The following is a 14,598-nucleotide window of genomic DNA, read 5'->3' as shown; positions in this document are numbered from 1 at the left end:
TTTCTTTTACAGCTTGAAGGTACTGTTGAAAAAAAATTTAAATCATATTCCTTTATTTATGCTTGATAATTTATTTTTTTAAGATTTTATTTATTTATTTGAGAGACAAAGAGAGAGAGCATGGGTGGTGGGGATGAGCAGAAAGAGAGAAGCAGACTCCCCACTGAGCAGGGCATCCCACCACGTGATGGAGGCTAGATCCCAGGACCCTGGGATCATGACCTGAGCCTAAGGCAGAGGCCCAACCAAATGAGCCACCCAGGTAGCCCCTGCTTGATAACTTATTTTGAGGATTATTTACTTTTTATCAAAAAATTATTTCTTCACTAATGCTATTTTAGTGCTTTATCATTTCTTTTTTTGTTTCATTTAATTCTGTTGATGTCACAGGCATGTGAGTATCTCTTGTAATTAAATGAAAGTTAGTAGAAAGTTGGACTCATATAAAATTATTTTGTCTACTTTCTGACATCTCTTCTGGTATGAAATGTGTGGTGTTTTCTGACACCAACCAATTCTATGATTCTCCAATTCTCTGATACCAACTGGGGTCCTACCATTTAATTCAATTTTGACATTAATTTCCTGGAGGTAACACAGACCCCACAGGTAAGGACTCAGCCCCTCAAGACCACCCCCTCCTCAGATGCCAGCTGTAAGTGAGGGGCAGACAGTTTACCCTTCTACTTGGCTTACTACAAATTCAGAGGTTCCCTGTATATGCAGGTATATATATTATGCAGGTATAATAATTCATTAGACAACCCACAGAACTCAGAAAAACACTTCACTTATGTTTATCTGTTTGTTATAAAGGACATACCAGAAACAGCCAATGGAAGCAATGCAAAAAGCAGGGGTTGAGGGTGAAGGAGATGGTGGAGTCACCCTCCCAGCCAAATGTTCACCAAATTGGAAATCCTTCAAACCCTGTCAAGAATTTTTATAGAGGTTCCATTATATAGGTATGATTGATTAAATCAGTGACAATTGGTGATTAAATCTCTAGTCCTCTCCCTAGAGGTTGGGGATAGGACCTAAAGTTCCAGCTCTCTAAACATGGCTTGGTCTTTCTCATCACCTGCTACCATTCTCAAGCTATCTGGGGTTTCCCACCACCATTCAGCTCATACATAATTCTTATCATTCCAGAGACTAAGTGTTTCAGGAGAAAAACACTAAATATGTCTTTCTTATTATAACACAAAAATAATTCTCTTTTTAGGCAATTTATAGGAGGAGTACCCTTTGTTCATTAAATGACAAACACTGTAACTTCCAAATTGACAATCATAAGCATGACAGGAATTTAGATTTAAGAAAATATATTGTAAAAATTTTAAAAACATGTTTAATAAAAATACGATATGTGCAATATTTTCCGTAACTCCTAAACTATATGGTGAAGGAACATGTATTATTATTTTAAAAAGCCTAACCCGATAAGGATTAACCATTTTGTAAAATACAGTAAAAATAGGATTACCATAAAAATAAAGTAAAAAATATTGGACCATACAGGATTTCTGTTTTTAATTTTTTAAGGACCCTCCATATTGGAAATTGAATCTCTATGTTGTACACCTCAAACTAATGCAGCATTGTGTGTCAACCGTACTCAAATAAAAAAAAATTAAAATGAAGTAAAACAAAACAAAAACAAAAATAAAACAAAACTAGTGAACAAAAATACAAGCCCCAGTAGATAGGAAATTACGATGTCAAATTGCTAAAAATTTTTTGAAATGCTTACTCTTACCCTCTATAATTATCTAGTTAAGAGCTGGTAACAGTTTGCAGACCATCACAATCTATGGATCACACTTTGTTTTGTATTGATATAGACTGTCTGATAGTCTCATGTCAATTTAATCGAAGAAATAAAATCCAAAGGAATAAGAACCACTAACATACTAATCATGCAAGAGTTTATTAATTTCTTCCTCAAATAATCTTTGAACATTTTCTTAGACTGAAGAGTTAATACTTTTATTTTTTGTTCTGATCTCAGCCAGAAATAATCTTCCTGTTAGAGTTGCATGAACATATTTTCACTGTTATTATTATCTGTGTAGCTTCCTTTCATTTCCTAAACTGTGAGTTTTTTAGGGCTTAAGATCACATTTTTTTTTTTCTTATTTGGGCCTTGCTCAGTCTGTGCGAGACACTGAGACACCCTGGCTAAATATTTCAGATTCCCCATTGAGTGATAGTGTGAGGATAGAAAGACAAAGACATTTGGCCTAAAAAAGGATATTCAAATGGGCAATCCTAGCTTCAGAACATTCTGTGATGGCTGACAATCTTCTGGGCTTGAGCTATGGTTTAGCTTCTCCCTTTGTCTGATCTTCCTTCCTTCCTTTTCCTTTCACAGGTAATGAACCTTAATAAACACCTTGCACCTCAAAATGTATCACAGCATCTGCTTCTGGTGAACTCAGCATCTAATACAGTCCCTCACACACACAATGAGAAACTAAATAAAACACCATCCTTGTCTTCATTAGTGTGGTTTAAGAGCTTCTTGGCAGAGTTGGGTTGAGAGAGGAATAGCCTTGGGCATTGACCCCATCAAAGGGGATGAAGATCTGGCTGAAGAGTCCTATAACTGTGATGCTGATGATAATGATAATAATAGCTGCTCTTACTATGTGGTAGATACACTTCTATGACAATACCATGGGAGAGGTACTATTATCATTCTCAGTTTAAAAATGAGAACATTGAATAAGGGAGAGATTCAGAAATACAACTTTCACCTCATAAGTGGTAGAGCCAAGATTTGGGCCCATTTCTTCTTTTTTACTTATCTTTTTTTTTTTTTTTTTTAAAATCATGAATATCCCATGAAAGCAGGGATTTTTCTCACCTGTGTTCACTAATGAACACTTCAGAACTGCAAAAGTGCCTGGCACATAGTAGGAGCTCAGGAAATATTTGTTGAAAGAATGAATAAATGAATGACCATCAGTTAAGACTTCCAGGTCAATTTCAGAAAACATTTTTTTTTTTTTGATAGACCTGGGTTGTATAACATAGTATTGTGTACTATTGGTGTTTGTTTAATTAAACTAAGTAAAAATAGTGCTTTCTAGTGACTGACATACTAATTTTGTACTTGCTAACTTAGTCTTCATAAATTAAACTTGAGATGTCTTCTGGATCAACACCTTTCTGGAGAGACTCAGAAGACTCAGTGATGCTGTGCATGGAACCTGCATCTATGAGATGCTCTTTTGGAAAGTAGAAATTTTCCCTTCTTAGGGCATAGCACCCAGGATGCGAAGTTGGACTCTTGGTACCTATGTGTGCATCAGGAACCCTGAGCCAAATGATGAAACCCAGGGTAATCATCTAATGAACTAATGGGATATTCCTTCCTGAGAATCTAGCCATGGAACAGAGACACCAAATCCAAAAGTTTTTAAATTTGAATCATGTAAAGTATAGAATGGTGGTTAGAAGATCTATGAACTCTTGACCTGAAGCCTCCCTGGTTCCTGCTCTAGCTGAGGTTTGATGGTGACCCAGAGACACCACAACGGTCTGCTAACAAATATGCTCCTTAGCTGAAACCCCAGTGACTGGCAACACAAACAACCCCCACAAACACCCTGGGCTCAGGGGGATATCTGTGTTCATTTAGTGGTGGGACATAGCATAGAGGACCAGATAAGTTCACCAGCTCGGGTAAAATGGGAAGCACCTGATTTTAGTGGAGATGCAAGCATGTGGAACCTAGAGTGGAGGTGGGATAATCACTGCGGATATTTGGGGTCTTTTATCTATAACTTCAGCTGGCCAATTCTAATCCTGCAAGAGAATACCAAAGAGCAATCATCTGAAGAATTGTTTTTGTTTTTTTGTTGTTGTTGTTGTTTTGTTTTTCCCCAGTTTTGGAGTCAGGAAGAGCCAGGTTTCTTACGTTACCATAAGCTTATAAGGTTTGCTTGAAAGTATTTTTAAAGTCCCACTGATTTTTTTGCTTTTTGTTTTCTAACTCTAGAAAGATCATTAAAGTGAGCTCTCTCTCATGCCATGTTGGCATTCCCAAGGAAGATTCATGATTGGATTATGTTTCTGGGCAATATAAATCAAACTTGGTGGCAGGGATATGTTGATGGCTTGAAGTAAGTGAAAAATAAATTAGAAAGGGAGAAGGCCTGGGGTAGCAAAGACATAAATTTAAAATTTACATCTCAAAAGAGGAAAAACTATGAAGAGCCATTTTGAAAACCTGGCTTAGACTCATCTAAGTGAGTGAAAATGGGGAGCAAGGGGAATAAGTTAGGAGCATGCGAATGAATTTAGTTTACATAAAAGTCCTTATAACTCCGAAGAAGAAAAAGTACATGATTAAGCAATACCAGAAATTCCTCTCAAAATGTATTACAGCCTCGAGAGAAATCACTTAGAATGTTTTAAAAACATTAAAACATTAGAACAGATTACTTTTGTCATTTGAAAAGAAAACATTATATTGAAGGTATACAGTCATCAGGCTAGAGCAACGTTTCCATGATGAATTTATTATATTCATTGGACTTACTTTTCTTGTATTATGCACCTTTTCCCCCCATAAGTCTAAATGCTCATGATTCAGAATTTGCATTAGTTATTGGGACTAAGGAAAACAAACATCCTTAAGAATGACAAAAAAGAAAGAGGTTGGGGGCTTTGGGTTCCAATAGACCTTGCATTTGAGCCTGTCTGTTAAGTAGCTGTATCATCTTGGACAAGTCACTTGGTCTCTGGACTTCAGTGTTCTCAACTCAGAGGTCTTGCCAAAAATAAAGTGAGATACCTCCCTAAACCAAGTACCACAGTGCCAGCTCACAGTAGATACCTAGTAATTGTAGATTATTAATAGATCCCTCCTTCTTCCCCTCTGAAACTTGAAACTTAACAAAGCAAGATTTTAATTTATGTAAATTTGTCCTAGTTTAGAGAGAAACAACTCCCTTGTGGCAGAGATAAGGAGGATGATTATAAAGTTCTACTAAATTAATAAAAAGTGTGCATTTCTAATCTACAGAGGGTTCATTCTACTAAAACTTATTCGAAGTTTCCACATACAATGCTTTATACACCCACTATGCACACCTGCTGCACTTCCTCACTCCCTTTTTCTACAGAGTAAGGTAGGGTAGGGTCAGGTTCTATATTATTTAAATCAGAATTGAGGGTAAATTGCATCCACAGGACTTTAGCTTTAGGAAGTTTGAATACATTTCAAATGAATGCTTTTGAAAAAAAAAAATATTTGATGATCCAAACTTTCTTTCTAGCTCTCTTTCATCTTCTTCTCTTCCTCAAATCACGATATGACAATTCAAATATTTCCTTTACAAAGCTGGAGATACATGAATCTTGTCTTATAGAAGTGAATGGCATGATGACAAAGGTTAAAACCTGGCTCTTGAAAGCTTGATTTTCGCAATCAGGGATGTGTGTGACTAGACAGTGAGTAAAGATGATCTGGATGGAGGTGGGGTGTTAAGAAGAATTTGATTTGGTTTACTTTACATATAAGTTTATAAGTTATAGTTTTTTTCTTCTTTAAAAGGCCAGATGCTAACTATTTCAAGTAATTCTGTAAGAGTTTTCTGAAAGATGTTGCTGCTGATGGTGATGTGCCTTCTTTCATGTTTCTGTCCTGTGCCAAGATCATTCTAGCATTTGCTTAGGGGGTCCTCTGTGTGGGCTACTACTTAATAACATGAGACACCATGGAGGAACCCCTGTCTCCTCACGCGAGAAATCCTGGGTCAGGAGTTGCTAGAAGAGTTTTTTTAAGTCTGCTGTATCTTATAGATAAAGTGATAAAAGGTCCTAGTTTTGAGGTGCCTGGGTGGCTCAGTGGGTTAAGCATCTACCTTCGGCTCAGATAGTGATCTCAGGGTCCTGGGATAGAGCCCGCATTGGGCTCTCTGCTCAGCGGGGAGCCCGCTCCCCCTACCCCCCGCCTGCTTCTCTGCCTACTTGTGATCCTTGTCTGTCAAATAAATAAATAAAATCTCTTAAAAAGGGGCGCCTGGGTGGCTCAGCGGGTTAAAGCCTCTGCCTTCGGCCCAGGTCATGATCCCAGGACCCTGGGATCGAGCCCCGCATCGGGCTCTCTGCTCAGTGCAGAGCCTGCTTCTCTTTCTCTCTCTCTCTCTGCCTGCCTCTCTGCTACTTGTGTTCTCTGTCAAATAAATAAGTAAAATCTTAAAAAAAAAAATCTCTTAAAAAAAGGACCTAGTTTTAAGCTAAGGAGGTGGGGGGAGACTTTAAATAAGCCTTTATTTCTTTTATAATATGCATGTTTATTATAGAAAAAAATAGAAAAATTAAAAATTCAATGGAAAAATGCCAATTCCTCACAAGTCCAACACCCCAGGATAGCCACTAACAGAATAGTTATAAATTTCTTTCCAGAACACTTCCCAGGTGTCCCAGCAATGGTGGAATGAGGAGCCGCGAGCTATTGAAAGCCCATTCTTCTAATCTGGCTACGTGAGAACGATAATCTGTGATGGGTGAGGAGGTCGCATGAGGATGTCAGGGATGAGTCGGGGGTTGCAGGGACTTAGCTCATTTCCTTCCGCATTATCCTGGATCCAACTGATTTGTCATTTTGGCTTAAAGTGATGAGCAATGCTCACCTCCTTCCCTCCTACCTTATGGTTCTCGTCTCTTGAGCACATGTGCATCCTGCTTGTCAGCTGGTTCCTGTCAGCTTTGCATGTAATTGCGGGGGTTTGCCAGTCCCCTTAGGGCTTGCTAGCTCACACATGGTCTGTATGGATTCCCGGATAAGCCTCTAAAGGGAGGGTGTAATGGAACAGGGCAGAGCATTAGCAGTGCCTTGCTCCAGAAAACATTTGCCAAAACTTACATTTAGAATGGCTGAACTGATGTTTCTCTAGCAAATAAGAACTTCTCAAGTAGTCATCCATGGTTCCATGAGAGCTGAGATTTGATAGGGCAAGTTTCTCTCTATGCCAGGGATGGCACAGAGCTGGATTGTGTAATCATGAGAAAGTTAAACCACTGGAATTTACTGAGAGGGTTGTGGCTAATGGCATAGCCTTTTAAGTAAATAATGCATGCTGGGCTGGGGGTGCACAGAAAGATCTTCAAAGCGTGCTTTCCATACTAAACTTCCTGCTATGGAAAAAATCTGAATCTGGGCAGAGAGAAAACAAAGAAACAAATAAACTGTAAAAACAAAACAAAACAAAAACTTGTGCATAAAAACCCAAGAGCCCTCACATCCCTCTCCCTTACTTCAGAACTCTTTCTAGTGATAAGCTCAGGAGTAAAATATTTGGAAGTAAGAAATGCTGTGACTAAACAATGTGTGCATCTCTTTTCTTCTCCCTGAACTGGAATCCTCAAAAATGAGACTCTCTGGGATCACAGAAATTCTACTACAGGAATATAGTGACTGATAATATCACGTCAGCTGTTCTAAGTCAGCCATGAAAATAAGGGACAAGCCTGTGGGATGACTGGGAAGTAATGGGAGGGGTAACCCGATAGAGAGTGAATGAACTCAAGGCATGACCTGTTCTAAGACCTTCACTTCCCTGGAATCCGCCATGTTTTACAGTTCTTTAACATCCAGGTGAACATCCAGTTTAACAATCTGAACTCTCAAGTTCTGGAATTATTTCCATTTGACCATAATCTCCAGTAATCTTCAGACTTCCACACATAGGACCAAAATGTGCATCTTATTATCTCTCCAAATTGTTTCATGCGTGAAACATTACACAATGTTTGTGTTTGTGACCTTACACAAAAAGACCTACTCTCTGACCATCATCTCTCATCCTAAAAACTCTCTCTTACGTGTTCCCACAGCCCCTGCTTTCAGATCTCATTGAGACTTCTAAAATCCCATGTCCTTCTTCACAGCTACCAACTACTTCCTGCCTGTCCCTTCTTCCCTACTTGCTATCAAGTCTTTAGCACTGTAATCCTTCTCTTATCATTCATCTCATCCTCTTACTCTTTTTTTTTTTCCCCTAATACATCTGCCTGTTACACATCCAGATCTGGAATTCCATATTTAAATGCCCATACCTGGATTGAGGAGCAGTTGGGAGAGAAAATCCATACAGCCACAAAGGCCTGTGTTCATAAGTTCATAGTCATAAACTGAACTCAAGAGGGTAGTACAATGGTTAAAGATGTGACCTCTATGATCAGACTGGCTAGAAGCACATTCCAGTTCACTGCTTACTGGATGTGAGACCTCGGGCAAATGATTAAACATTATTTTTTCTATGACTACATTTCCTCATCTGTATCATGGGAATCTAAAAGAAATTGCCTCAGGATCTGCTGTGATCGTGAGATTTCTTATGCGGAGAGCAGTATCTGGCATGGACTTCAAACCCATCACCTCTACTCCAGTTCCACAAATGATACTTTCCACTTCAAAAAGAAAACAGAAGCCCTTAAATGAGAGAAACTCATCATTGGTTCAGAAATTTAAGGAGCTGTTATTGTCTTTAATTTGCAGAGTTTGTTTTACTATTCTAGGACACACAGAATATAATCTTGATATTGTTTATCTGTCCACACCCAGAGGGGGAATAGAGTACCTTAAAGACAATGAAGTTGGCATTCCCATCATTTACAACTACAATATTAATCTGACAAATATGTATTGTCGAATATTTGGTTGTAGACACATGGTGAGGCAAAATGAGGGGATAAATGGGTAAGTGGGATAGGTATCACTAAGCAGAATTGGATTGTTCTTAAATATCTAAATCTTATCACCTCCAACTTGATAAATAACTTCATGTAATTTTTTTCATCTTATGTCTTCCTTTTCTTTTCTTTCTTTATCTTGAAAAAATTATCCCCCACGTTTATAACTCCATTTGAGAGGTGTGCCACTGGAGCATTCAGTTAAAAACAAACAAAACAAAATATAACAAACATGCATGGATATAAAGTGGAAATAGATTATATGTACTAAATTGAACCATAGTTTCTTGCCCTATTTTTAAAATTCAGGAATTTAAACAATAAATATGGAGTCCATGGGACTAGAAAATTCCAACCCGGGGGCAAGTCAGTTGATACACTTGGGTGTGCTTTCTCCCGCAGTACAGCCTCTATAACACCTGCAAACTTTACTACCATCCAAATGATTTACAGCCGTGTAAAACATCAGCTATAAGCAATATGACAAAATACCAAAATTAGATGTCACTCACTATTTTATGAGCTACAATGTTTAATAAAATAGTTTCTTGGTAAATTCTCTTCTCTACCACAGCTGTTTTTGTGATACAAAAGAGGATATTCTAGGTAACATCAGTAAATTCAGAAGAAAGGCAACTCTAAGGCCCTCTTCTTCCACAAAAACAGTAAATAAACTGGCAAAATGTTCGCAGAATCAACCTTATTAGAACTCTGGAAACTAACCAAAGGTTTACAGCAACCAGAAAAACATTTGATCAAGCAGAAGGTGGCTGAAACTCAATACAAGAGTTTCATGGTGTTTTAGCTTCCCTTGGCCCCAACCTCGCTCCCCAGCTCAAGAATAATCTTGAAGAAGGCAGCCTGAACTCCTGGTATGGGTTTCCAGAGCAAGTCTGTTCTTAAAGAATCATGATTGTGAGTTTTGGCTAATGTGGCACTTTCCTGAAGGACTAACTCAAAGGACTTGCATTTATCCCACCTAACTCAGAATTCTTTACATGAGAGATATGTGGTGGAGAGATGACTACATGGAGACATTTGTCACAAAACTTTAAAGGCAAATTTATTAGTGGCTGCCATTTGGAGCAAGGGATAATAGTTGGAGGAAATAATAGACACACTGAAAACTTATTTACAAGGCTAGATGCACATGGGGTAGGATGCATACTCAGAAATAATCCAGAAAGCACTAACCTCTCACCCTCACTGAGCTTTTGACTCTGTGCAAGCAGAAAGTGAAAGTTAGATCAGAGTTGTAAATTGCCCAGCTGAGTAATGAAATTTACTCTGCAAAGTTTATTTGCAAAAACTGGGAGTTTTTTTTTGTTGGTGGTGGGGGGCAGTTCGGGAAGAGATTCCTAGAGGTTTAAGGAAATCTCTGTCAAATCACTAGTTGACCATTAAAGTAACCTAATGAAACATGGGTGTCTACATATGACAAAAAAAAAATACAGATTTTACAAAATTAGTTCAAACAAACAAATGCAGCCACCATAAACAGCAATAACAAACCCTGAGAAAGGGGGAGAATTTGGTTTCAAGAATTACAACATTGTGGACAGAGTCTCAGCCTTGCTGCTGCTGCCCAGAGACTGCTGAGCCCCCGGCCCTCCTCTGCCACCCGCTCTGGACACAGAACATCCAATCATAAGATAAAAATGAGCTGGTGCAGAGGGCCAAACTGGCCAAGCAGGCTGAGCGATATGAAGACATGGCAGCGTGCATGGAGTCTGTAACTGAGCAAGGAGCTGAATTATCTGATGAGTAGAGGAATCTTCTCACAGTTGCTTATAAAAATGCTGTAGGAGCCCATAGGTCATCTTGGAGGGTTGTCTCAAGTATTGAGCAAAAGACGGAAGGTGCTGAGAAAAAACAGCAGATGGCTTGAGAATACGGTGAGAAAATTGAGACTGAGCCAAGAGATGTCTACAATGATGTACTGTCTTTTTTGGAAAAGTGTTTGATCCCCAATGCTTCACAAGCAGAGAGCAAAGTCTTCTATTTGAAAATGAAAGGAGACTACTACAGTTACCTAGCCAAGGTTGCTGCTGGTGATGACAAGAAAGGTACTGTAGATCACTCACAACAAGCATTACCAAGAAGCTTTTGAAATCAGCCAAAAGGAAATGCAACCAACACATCCTACCAGATTGGGTCTGGCCCTTAACTTCTCTGTGTTCTATGATGAAATTCTGACCTCCTGGAGAAGGTCGCTTTCTTGCAAAGACAGCACGCTAATAATGCAATTACTGAGAGACAACTTGACATTGTAGACATTGCACACCCAAGAAGACAAAGCTGAAACAGAAGAAGGAGGAGAAAATTAACCAGTCTTCTAACTTTTGTCTGCCTCATTCTAAAATTTACACAGTAGACCATTTGTCATCCATGCTGTCCCACAATTAGTTTTCTGTTTACGATTTATGACAGGGTTTATGTTACTTTTTTTTTGGATTTCTATATTTCCATTGTGGTTTTTATGGTGAATATTAGGGGAGTAAAGCAAGTTAACATTTAGTGAGTTTTCTGTTTTCATCTTGAGGTGGTCAATATAAGGATGTGGAATTTTTGTAGTAGTTATAAATGTTTGGCATAGTACTATTGGTACATTGTGGTTTTACAACTGCCAGTGTTAAAACTGCTTCCTTATCTAAGCAAAGAAAACTGCCTACTTATTGGTTTGTCCTGGTGGGGAATAAAAGGGATAATTTGTTCCAGATACAGGTGTAGTTTTTGTGGGTACTAATTTAAGATTTGATGCACTTATGAGGCTGTAGTAGAAATGGATATTCTGTAGATACTACATATTGAACCATGAGTATCACTCTTAATGTGCACACCTTTTTGATAACAGTTGCAGAAGTGTTCCTTTAGTTGTCACCCAATTTACTCTGGAGAAGGGTAGAAATGGTTCACATTCCATTTTTTGTAACATTACCTTCTGTTTGCTTTCATTATTTTTGTTACACTCCTTTTATTTGTATTTAAATGTTTTAGGCAACCTAAGGACAAATGTACAAGTGAAGATGAAGTAAAAATGAATTGCTTGATATCCAGTACTTTATGTATATCAAGCACAGCAGCAAAATAAAAATTCCATGGATTTAACTTTTTTTTTTAAGGGGTTCGTGGTTTTGTGTGTGTGTGTGTTTTGGTTTGGGTGTTTGTTTGTTTGTTTTTTATACTTGTCTAGTATGCATGTGCTGTAAAAATAGTTAACAGAGAAATAGCTTGAGATGATGCCTAACCTTGTTTAATGTTTTATGAAATTTTCATAAACAATCCAAGCATAATTTTAAAGAACACATGTATTAAGTTCATGTAAGTGGAATAAAAGTTTTATGAATGGACTTTTCAAAAAAAAAGATTGCCACATTATAATACTCAAAATGTCCAGCTTTCCAGAAAAATTATAAGGTATTTAAAGAAATAAGAATCTATGGTCTATACATTGGAAAAATAAAAGTGCATACAAACTGTCTCTGAGGAAGCCTAGACATTGTACTTAGTAGATAAAGACTTTATATCAGCTACTTTAAATTTGCTCAAATGCTAAAGAAAACCACGCATGAAGAATTAAGAGAGAGGTAAATATGATGTCTCACTAAATAAAGAATATCAGTAAAAAGAATTTATAAAAAGTAACTAGGTAAAAATTCTGGAGTTGAAAATTACAATAACTGAAATAAAAAAAAAACTCATTAGAGGGATTAATAATGGATTTGAGCAAGGCAGAAGAAAGAGGCTGCAAACTTGAACATAGATCAATTGAAGTTAGTCAATATGAGGAGAAGAAAGTAAAAAGAATGAGGAAAATGAAAAAAACCTAAGATAACCAGTGGGACACTATCAATCATACTAACATAGGCATAATGTCACTCCTATAGAAGAGAAAGGGTTAGAAATAATATTTGAAGAAATGATAAGTGAAAACTTCCAAAGTTTACTGAAAGACTAAAATCTACGCATCCAAGAAATGGAATGAACTCCAAATAAGAAAAACTCAAAAGAGATCCACATGAAAACATATGGTAATCAAACTGCTCGGTGCCAAAGACAAAGAGAGAGAATGCTGAGAACAGTAAGAGAGAAGTGACTTCCTATGTGCAAGTCATCCCTAATCAGATTAATAACTGATTTCTCATCAGAAATCATGGAAGCCAGAGGCAATCAGCTGACACATTCAAAGTGTTAAAAGAAAACAAACAAAAAAGGATGGTTAAGCAAAAATTCTATATCTGCCAAAACTATCCATCAAAAATGAAGGAGAAATTAAGACATTACTTGAAGAATAAAAAGAATTTGTTTCCAGTAGACCTTCTCTGCAATAAATGCTAAAGGAAGTCCTTCAGGTTGCAATGATAGGGCACTAGAGAGTAATTTAAATTGCCTGAAGAAATAAAGAACAACAATAAAAATATATAAAAGTCAGTATTAATGTGTTTCTGGTTAGTAACTTATACATTTTCCTATATTATTTTTTAAAAGCTACTACAATAATTATAACTCTATGTTGCTACAAACACAGGTACAAAGATGTAATTTGTAACAATAATAAAATAAAAAGTGGTTGGTGGAGATATGTAGGAGCAAATGTATTATATATTATTGGAACTAAGTTGGTATTAATTCAAACTAGATAGTTTAAATGAAGATGTTAATTGCAATCCCTAAAGCAACAATCAAGAAACGAACTAAAAACATATATGGTAAAAGAAATGAGAAATAAATAAAAATAGTCTACTAAAAATTATTGTCTAACACAAAACTAGGCAGTAATGGATGAATTGGGGAAATAAAAGATGTAAGACATATAGAAAACATAGCAAAATGGCAGAAGTCCTTTCTTATCAGTGATTTTATCATATGTAAATAGATTAAACTCTCCAATGAAAAGGTGGAGATGGCAGATGGATTAAAGAAAATGGATCCAACTATATGTTGACTGCAAGAGAACCACTTTGGAACCAAAAACACAAATAGAAAGCAAAAGGATGAAAATAATTAATTTCATGTGAATGGTAATCAGAAGAGAGCTGGTGAGACTATCAGGTAAAATAGAACTTAAAACACAGATTGTTACAAGAACAACAAAAAAGTGTCAATACATTAGAAAATATACTAACTATAAGTATATATGCACCTAATAGCAGAGTTTCCAACTTTATGAAGTACAAACTGACAGAATTCAAGGGCAAAGTACTTCAACAATAATAGTTGGTGACTTCAACACTCCACTTTCAATAACTGACTGTATAGCTAGATAGGAGATGAAGAAGGAAATAGAAGAAAAACAAACCCACTAGTACTAACAAGATATATAGAAAACACTCTACCTGTTAATAGCAGAATACATATTCTTTTTGATTGTACATGGGATATTCTCCAGGATAGACCATATCTTAGGTCACAAAATAATTATAAATAAATTTTAAAAGATTTAAATCATACAAAGTATCTTCTCTAACCATAATGGAGTGAAATTAGAAATTAACAGCAGAAGGAAATTTGGAAAACCCATAATCTGGAAATCAAATAACACACTCTTAAACAAGCGATGGGTTAAAGAATAAAATCACAAGAGAAATTAGAAAACACTTTGAGATGAATGAAGACAAAAATAAAGTATACCAAAATATATCAGAGCTCAGAGAGAAATTTGTAGCTATAAATGCCTTCATCAAAGGAAGAAAGATTTCAACTCAATAAGTTAACTTTCCACCTTAAGAAACTAGAAAAAGATCAAACTAAATCTAAAGCAAACAGAAGAAGGGGGTTAAAATAGATTAGAGCAGAGATAAATAAAATAGGACTACACAAACAATACAGAGTCAATGAAACCACAAGTTGGTTCTTTAGAAAGACTGATAAGCCTTTTCATAACATGGC

General features: G+C 36.8%; 1 pseudogene; it reads left to right on the top strand.

Moving 5' to 3' along the window:
• Nucleotides 1-10,405: 10,405 nt before the first annotated feature.
• LOC101681095 lies at nt 10,406-11,036 on the top strand (annotated as a pseudogene).
• Nucleotides 11,037-14,598: the final 3,562 nt, after the last annotated feature.

This window comes from Mustela putorius, unplaced genomic scaffold (assembly GCF_011764305.1).
Source record: "Mustela putorius furo isolate JIRA1106 unplaced genomic scaffold, ASM1176430v1.1 tig00000275_pilon_pilon_pilon, whole genome shotgun sequence".
Lineage (NCBI taxonomy): Eukaryota > Metazoa > Chordata > Mammalia > Carnivora > Mustelidae > Mustela > Mustela putorius.
This window is presented reverse-complemented; position numbering and strand designations above follow the sequence as displayed.